The sequence below is a fragment of the Mustela putorius genome, unplaced genomic scaffold, assembly GCF_011764305.1.
Source record: "Mustela putorius furo isolate JIRA1106 unplaced genomic scaffold, ASM1176430v1.1 tig00003845_pilon_pilon_pilon, whole genome shotgun sequence".
NCBI lineage: Eukaryota > Metazoa > Chordata > Mammalia > Carnivora > Mustelidae > Mustela > Mustela putorius.
Window position 1 is genome coordinate 18,014,203 of NW_025421998.1, and position 7,789 is coordinate 18,021,991.

The window sequence follows — 7,789 nt, forward strand, 5'->3', positions numbered from 1 at the left end:
TCTCCCTTTATCCTTTGCTTCCTTGCCCCAACCCTGCTTCACACCTCCCACACCCCATCCTCCACTCTTGTGCCAAAGTCTTCTTTTAAAAACAATTCTTCATGCCACCCTTCTCCCCAGTATCTAATACTTTATGGTCATCTGTGAGATAACCCAAATTCCTATGCACGACCTCAAGTTATAGTCCTAATTTCTTTACCCATGCCACCACTTCCTCAGAGACTAGCTCCTGGAACCTCTAGGTTCAGCCCTAGTAGACGTGCCTGGTCCAGAAGAAATGTATCCTCTTTCCCTATGCCTTTGCTAATGCTGTTCCCTTTGTCTGGACTAACCCCCTGTCTTTCTTAGCCTAAAAAAAGCTTCTGATCTTTAAAGCCTCAGCTCAGTTGTTACTTCCTCCTGGAAACCATAAATATACTACCAAATTTATAGTTGCTCAAGTATGTATATTTGCTCTGAGAGCACATTGTTCCTAGGTATGGTGTGGCTTTTACCATTATTGTATAAGAATTCAGGGGTCCTTATGTGTAAAATGGAGGTAATGGCAGTATTTTCCTCAGAGGGCTGTTGGAAGGGCCAAGGGAGTGAATATAATTATCATAGTCCCTGTTCCGCAGATTCATGTAAGCTAAAGAAATAGCTGCACAGTTAGCAGAAGGCAAGCAAAGAGGCCCTGAGGCAGTAGGTCCTTGAGAAGTTACCAGCAATCAAAAGCCATAATTAGGCAAAATCCAAATGATAAATGCAGTAAATTGTGAGATAATTTACTGCTGGTAGCAGGAATAGTAAACAGATGTGGAGGAACCCAGGACCCTAAGAGCAACTGCTCTGTTACCTCTGCTCTGATAGATCCTGAACCCTGTCCTTTTCCCAACCCACTTTCCTGGTCCCATTGAGGACCAGCTACATAATTTGCATGACCCAGTGAAAATGTGAGATTCCTTCTTCAAAAATTATGAAGGATTTCAAGACAGCAGCCTTATTATATTGAGCCAAATAAGTGTCTGTTAGTAGTTTGATGAGAATATTCCTCCTTTAAATCTTGTTCCCCGGGATGCCTGGGGGGGCTCGTTCAGTTAAGCATCTGCCTTCAGCTCAGATCCTGATCTTAGGGTCCTGGATGGAGCCTCACATCAGGCTCCCTGCTCAGCGGGGAGCCTGCTTCTGCCTCTACCTACTGCTCCCCCTGTTTGTGCTCTGTCAAATAAATAAAATCTTTAAAAAAAATCTCTTTCCCCTTCATTTGTAACTAATCTGGCTTTTAAGTGGGGACAACATGTGGTTTCTTTGTAACTCTCATGGTATTTTATTTGTAACCTTGAGGCACTTAGCACTTTCTATCTTGCTATGATGGATACCGACAGCCCTATCTCCCCTCCTGGCAGGGGAGTTGGGTTTTTTGGTTTTTGTTTTTATTTTTTGGAGGGTTTTTTGAGGGTAAGTTATTTTAAAAGTCTGTCTATATCTGATTTATCTTTGTCGCCTCCAGCCTGCTTATATCCAGCACACTTGGTTGTATTAACTAGTAAAGGAATTTAACTAGTAAACTCTCCTGTTTCAGAGCAGGTTACCAAGAATAATTAGTTACATAATCAAGGATAAGACTGAGTTATCTTGGGATAATTCCTTCACAAAATATGCCCCTGGTGTTAGAATTATCACAGTCAGGAGTGTCCCTCCAATAAGGGAGAAATAGCAGTCCTTGTGATCACAGAATCCTCACTCATAGACATGAATTTCAATAATCATAAAAAGAAATTTTTTGAACCCTTGAGTTGGTAATAGGTTTTATCACATTTCTTAAACACTTCACTTTGTGCCAGGAACCATACTGAATATTTCATGTACTTCAGCTTCCTTAACTTGATTCTCACTATGAACACAGGAAAGGAGGCGCCATTGTGCCCATTAGGCAATAGAAATAACCATCACTTAGAGCGCATTGGCCAGAGTGATAAAAACAGCAGATGGCACAGCCACGAGCATTTGTCCACATATCTAGTGTCTACTGTTTATTGTTTCATCAAATTTTGCTGAACCTCTGAGAGTGGCCCTAGACAAAATAGTATCTACTCTCCTCTTTCACTCATCTGAGACCTTTGTCCTAGCCTTTCAGGGACTGACACCTCCCCCACAGGTAGCCATTGCCAATATGCATTCCCATCACTCCTGTTATTCAAAGGAAAAAACAAAATAAAACAAAACAAACTCTGTGCTAAACTCAGTAGAGATTTTTAGTATTTGCCTTAAAAAGAAAACGTCCAGAATACACATTTAATCAGAAGCACAGTGCTCTGAAACCTTTCCTATGCAGTGACCCTAAAGGCAAAGGAAGATGGTCAGTCACTACAAACATAAATTTTCCTCAAGTCTTACATATTATTTATAAAATCTATGATAATCTTGTGTTCTCCATATCACATTTACTTTGGTATTAAATTTGCTTTCATTCAACTTGATTAGAGCATATATCTTATTAAATTATTTAACTCTACATCCCTACCCATCCCAAATCTTTCAGTAAAGATGGAGCTCTTAGAACACCAGCCATTTGTCCTGTGGTTCTTATATCCACTGGCCTACCACTGAATCCTGTATTCTTGTTAATTGAAAAGCAATTAATACACTGTGAAAGGCAGAATTAGGGACCAGAGAGGAAGTGAGTGATGGTGGAAAAAGAAGTTTTCCCTGTGGGTCTCAATTCACACTCTGATGGCCCACTTCCCCAGAGATACCTCTCCAGGTGTCAGTATAGTGCACCGAGAAGCAAGAGCAAGGTAGATACCAGTCCTACTGTCTGGGCTATTGGGTACACACCTGGCATTTGGGTTGGGATTGAGTTGACTTGCTTAAAAAACACTGACAGCTGGAAGATGTCTAAAGGGAGACTCAAAACCAAAGCAAACAGTATTAGCCAACACTACTGAAGCACTAAATATAAGCTAGACATTTGGTAATTTAAAAATACATATATATATATATATATATATTTACATATAAATATAATTTTATATAGCTATAACCTTATTGAATACGTACAGCATTCTTTTTGAGGTATTATCTAAATTTTACAGATGAGAAAATTGCAGCTCAAAGAGACTGAATAGCTTGCCCAAGGTCCCATACTAATGGCTGGTAGATGATGTGAAAACATTGTTAGTTGCCTTCTCCATTATTATTCCCTCTTTTCTTGCTGACAGAGCCTGATTGGGTTCATCCTCCCCTAGGAGTCCATGTCTTTCTAAAAAGGCTGAGTCCCTCTCCAGGGCCATTGGGAGTAAAGGGAATGATGAACCTTAATCAGTTTAAACCAGTCATGAACATCTCATCATTTTACCAAATGATTGGTATAGGCACTGGCAAAGAGATGTGAGAAGTCAGAGGACTAAGTTTGAAGAAGTTTCCCCTTGTTCTTTTTATTTTTTTTAAGATTATTTATTTATTTAGAGAGAGTGAGTGAGGGGAGGAGCAGAATGAAAGGGAGAGAGAATCTCAAGCGGACCCCGCACTGAACCTGGGAGCCCCCCAAAGGGCTGGATCCCACGATCCTAAGACCATGACCTGACCCAAAACCAAGAGTCTGCCACTTAACCAACTGAACCACCCAGGCACCCCTCCTCTTGCTCTTCAAGTGGCAAAAAGGAATGTTTCTTTTTATGCTTCTGGATGTTGTCATCTTTACGTGGCACCGAGACCTGTGGTGGTCATTGTAAAGGATCCAGATGATGTTAATTGCTCTCAGAGGCTTTATCATTTAATCTCTGTCAGCAGATGGAGTGATAGCTGATTCCTCTAATCCAGTCAGGGATTAGTCAGAGTTAAGATTGGCTGTGGTTTCTCAAAGGTTCTGTCTGCCTCTAATTTTCTTCTGTACCTAAAGGATAGTTTTTAAGATCTTCTAACCAAAAGGCTCATATGTTCACTGGGGTATCTTCCCCTGGTTGTCTTGAACTTGAATCTTCATGTACATTGCAGGGGCACTGCCAAAAACTTCCCTCAGCTTTTCAGCAGATTTCTTCATGGGTTTTAGCCTAATAATGCCCTTGACAGCTCCAGAATTTGACAAATGTCGTATTAGAAAATAGCCGATGAATTACACTTCGTTCTCTGCCCTACTGTTACTACCTGGCCATCAGCCCTTCAAATTTTTGGTTTTGTCTTTCCGTGAGACCATTAAAGGTCTCTGGTTTCTCCATCCTCCAGTAGTGACCCTGTGCTTAGGCCAAGTCCAGGTGCTTTGCCTCTTGCCCTGAGTCCAGATTTGGCAAACATCTTCCAGAACAAAAGAGGCTGCAGAAGTCAGCACATCTCTCCGCAGTTCTCCTTGCTCTAGAATCCTGTGCCCTCTAATTCTGGTTGTATCAGCAACTCTTTGATGCCTTTACACATTAGAGGATTTTTGAAGTTAACCTCGTTTGGTTTTTCTCACAGGGACCACTGGCAGCTGCAAGCTTGGCCATGCCTTACGTGTTTTTAAAAAGTAGATCCAAAGGGGCACGTGCACCCAAATGTTTATAGCAGCAATGTCCACAATAGCCAAACTATGGAAAGAACCTAGATGTCCATCAACAGATGAATGGATCAAGAAGATGTGGTATATGTACACAATGGAATACTATGCAGCCATCAAAAGAAATGAAATCTTGCCATTTGCAACAACATGGATGGAACTAGAGCGTATCATGCTTAGTGAACTAAGTCAAGCAGAGAAAGACAACTATCATATGATCTCCCTGATATGAGGAAGTGGTGATGCAACATGGGGGCTTAAGTGGGTAGGAGAAGAATAAATGAAACAAGATGGGATTGGGAGGGAGACAAACCATCAGTGACTCTTAATCTCACAAAACAAACTGAGGGTTGCTGGGGGGAGGGGGTTTGGGAGAAGGGGGTGGGATTATGGACATTGGGGAGGGTATGTGCTTTGGTGAGTGTTGTGAAGTGTGTAAACCTGGTGATTCACAGACCTGTACCCCTGGGGATAAAAATATATGTTTATAAAAAATAAAAAATTTAATTTAAAAAAAAAGTAGATGATATAAAAATGACAATCTTATAAATTTTTATAATTATAGATGTTTTCAGTTGCATAGGAAGAATAGTTGAAAGAGTAGTAAATCATATATCTATCACTCACATTTGAAAAAACATTGCCATTTTGCTCTGTTTGCTCTGTCATCTATTAAACTATTACTGAACCATTTTAAAGTAATTTGCAATCTCATGACAGTTCCATTACAAACAATTCAGCAAATATCTTCCAAAAATAAGAATATTTCCTTATAAAATGATATCATATTGTACCCAAAAAGATGAAGTTTTCTTAGGTCATTTGCCAAGTAATCTATAATACACACTTCTGTTGTCTCCTAAATGCCCTCTATAGCGGTTTCATCCAACAATTGATAAAATCATGAATTGGTCATTACGTTTCTTTTAAACTAGACTCTTTTATTCATGACATTGACAATGTGAAGATGCTAGACCAGTAGAGTCAGGGTAAATACTTTTGGTAAGGACACACATAGTTGATCCGCATAGTTCATACTATACCATTTCAAGACCACATGACCTCTCACAGCTTCACCATTAGTGATGCTAATTTGATCACTTGGTTAAGATAGTGACAGATTTTTTTCCATTGTACAAATATGTTTTCTTTTTGTTACTGCCAGGTCTTCTGGCTCTGTGCAGATGTCCTATTCCCACCCTCCCAAACTTTTACTTACTGGATTTATTTTATTTTAGTGTATAGAATTGCAACCAATTTTTGTATATTGTCTTTATATCTTACTGAATTCATTGATTAGTTATAACAGATTTTTTTAAACAATTCATTGAATTATAATGGATTTAGTATTTATTGATAATTCTTGCCCGAACACATCTCACTGAAGTTTGCTGTAGGTGTAATTTTCTACTTTTGTCGTTCCCCCTTCATTCATTTTCAGGAACGCCTTTCTTTCTGTTTCAAAACATTAAAAAAACTTCCCTTTGTCAACTGAGTATGCACTGTATGTCCTTCCAATGATGGAGGATAAATTCTAGTTACCCTTAAATTACCAATTTTCTGAGTAAGGAGATGATCTATTACCTTTAATGCTGGCAAATAGATTAATTTCTTTTTTAAAAAAATTTTACTTATTTTTAAATTTCTGATATTTTTTATTTCTTCAAACTTATTTATCAGGAGTGACTGAAATAAAAAATATATATATATATAATTGAGTCCCATCATCATGGAAATAGCTTTAAGAGAAAATAGGTCAGATAAGTTTTATCACTTCTCATTTTCGGCCAGTAAATAGTTGCTGTTGATAAACAGACAACCAACAGCCTATCAATAATGTTCAAGACACGTTATATGATACAACATGCCTATTCATGAGGGGCAAAGAGTAGGAAAGAACTTATGGAAATGTCTTGATTTCATCATATAAGACAAGCACAAAAGGATCACCCATGCCTCTGGGAACATTGAATTATGCACCCTTGAAAAAAGCTTTGGCTCCGTCATCACAAGCAATCTTCCTCCAGTGGTCAGATGTGCCTCATATATGATGTCACTTCCTTTGCACCCTGAATGCACCATCACATGGCCACAAACAGTGTCAAATGGAGAGGAAGTTAACCCAGCAACCTCTGTGATGGATGGTGCAATCATGCTGCTGATGAAGATGGGAGTATCCTTGGGATCTGGAAGCATTCCCTTTGCAGTGTCATAGATCTGGAAGTAGGCAGCTTGGCAGCTGAGGGATTAGGCAACCTATACTTGGTTTAGGTCTTTAACTCCACCAGATTTGCAGGCTTGTAGTAACAGAGGCCTCTGAATTCCCTTTTAGCCCCAGCTTTGCCTATATCCACTGCCAGCCTGGTTAGGCAAAATCAAGAGGATGTACATAACACAAAGATGTGGCCCCACTTGATGCCAGATTCTCTGCAAAGTAGTGCCAAAACTGGGTTCTGTTGTCCACACTACCCAGGAAAATCCGCTTGTACTTATCTTTGAAGGCAACATTGAGAGCCTGAGCATGGAAGTATCCGTTGACATTGGCCAGGTTACCAGGCAGAAGGGTAGGACTCATTGCTCCTTTCTCCACAACCTCTCCAACATTGGTTGTTTCTTGTCTTGTCAATTTTTGCCATTCTAACTGGTGTAAGGTGGTATCTCAATGTGGTTTTGATTTAGATTTCTCTGATGGAGAACAATGATGAACATTTTTTCATGTGTCTGTTGGCCACTTGTATGTCTTCTTTGGAGAAGTATCTGTTCATGTCTTCTGCCTATTTTTTACTTATTTGTTTTTTGGGTGTTGAGTTTGAGAAGTTCTTTATAGATCTTGGATGCCAGATCTTTATCTGTAGTGCCATTTACAAATATTTTCACCTATTCTGTGGGTTGTCTCTTTGTTTTGTTGATTGTTTTGTTTGCTGTGCAGAAGGAAGTCCCAAAAGTTCATTTTTGCTTTTGTCTCCCTTGCCTTTGGATACGTGCCTTGAAAGAAGTTGCGGTGGCTGATGTTGAAAAGGATACTGCCTATGTTCTCTAGGATCTTGATGGATTCCTGTCCCACACTGAGGCCTTTCATCCATTTAGAGTTTGTCTTTGTGTATGGTGTAAGCAATGATTGCATTTCATTCTTCTCTATATAGCTGTCCAATTTTCCCAGCACTATTTATTGAAGACCATGTTTTCTCCATTAAATATTTTTTTCCTGCTTTGTCAAAGGCTAGTTGACCATAGAGGTGAGGGTCCATATCTGGCTCTCTATTCTGTTCCATTGATCTA

At 39.5% G+C, this 7,789-nt stretch overlaps 1 pseudogene; it reads right to left on the reverse strand.

Annotated features, from left to right (window-relative positions):
- Nucleotides 1-6,410: 6,410 nt before the first annotated feature.
- LOC101685550 lies at nt 6,411-7,085 on the reverse strand (annotated as a pseudogene).
- Nucleotides 7,086-7,789: the final 704 nt, after the last annotated feature.